Here is a 1,045-nt window from a genome sequence, read left to right on the forward strand (position 1 = left end):
AAATTTAAGGCCAGTCTCAGCAATTTAGGGAGGCCCTAAGCAACTTTGCAATCTCACAATAAAAAATAAAAAGGTCTGAGGATGTAGCTCAGTGATAAAGTAACCCTGGGTTCCATCCCTACTACCACACACACAAATCATACGTTAGGCTGAAAAAACATTCACGTTGGGTTGGGGTGTAGCTCAATGGTACAGCACTTGCCTGGTATGTGTGAGGCACTGGGTTCGAATCTCAGCGACATGTATAAATAAATTAAAAAAAAAAAAAGAAAGAAAGAAAAAGAAAAAGAAAGAAAAAAAATTAAAGTACTGGAGGATGTAGCTCAGTGGTAAAGCACCCCTGAGTTCCATCCCTAGTTCCACAAATAAATAAATAAAATGTAAGCCAAGTACAGTAGTCTATGATTATAGTCCTAGTTACTCAGGAGGCTGAAGTAGGAGGACCAATTTGAGCCCAGGAATATGAGATCAGGCTGGGCAAAACAGTAAGACTGAGTACAGTAGTGTACACCTATAATCCCAGTGACCAGGGAGCCTGAGGCAGGAGGATTACATCTTCAAGGCCAGCCTCAGCAAATTAGCAAGGCCCTAAGCAATTATCAAGATCCTGTCTCAAAAAGGACTGGGGATGTAGCTCAGTGGTAAAGCACACCGTGGGGTCAATCCCCAGTACCCCAAATCAAAATAAAACTCATGTTGGAGTTTAATACCCATTGTGAGGAATAAAGAGAGTGAAATGGCCTGGCACACTGGCTCTCGCCTTTAATCCCAGCAGCTCAGGAGGCTGATCCTGAAGATCTCAAGTTCAAAGCCAGCCTCAGCAAAAGTGAGGTGCTAAGCAACTACTCGTAACTCAGTGAGAACCTGTCTCAAAATAAAATACAAAATAGGCTAGGGATGTGGCTCCATGGTTGAGTGTCCCTGAATTCAATCCCCGGTACTCCCCCACCCCCCCAAAAAAGAGGGTGAAATGGAAACAGCTGAGTTTAGTGGCACTCACCTTTAATCTATGACTTGGGAGGCTTAGGCAAGAGGATTCTAACTT

The sequence above is a fragment of the Marmota marmota genome, unplaced genomic scaffold (assembly GCF_001458135.2).
Source record: "Marmota marmota marmota unplaced genomic scaffold, marMar, whole genome shotgun sequence".
NCBI lineage: Eukaryota > Metazoa > Chordata > Mammalia > Rodentia > Sciuridae > Marmota > Marmota marmota.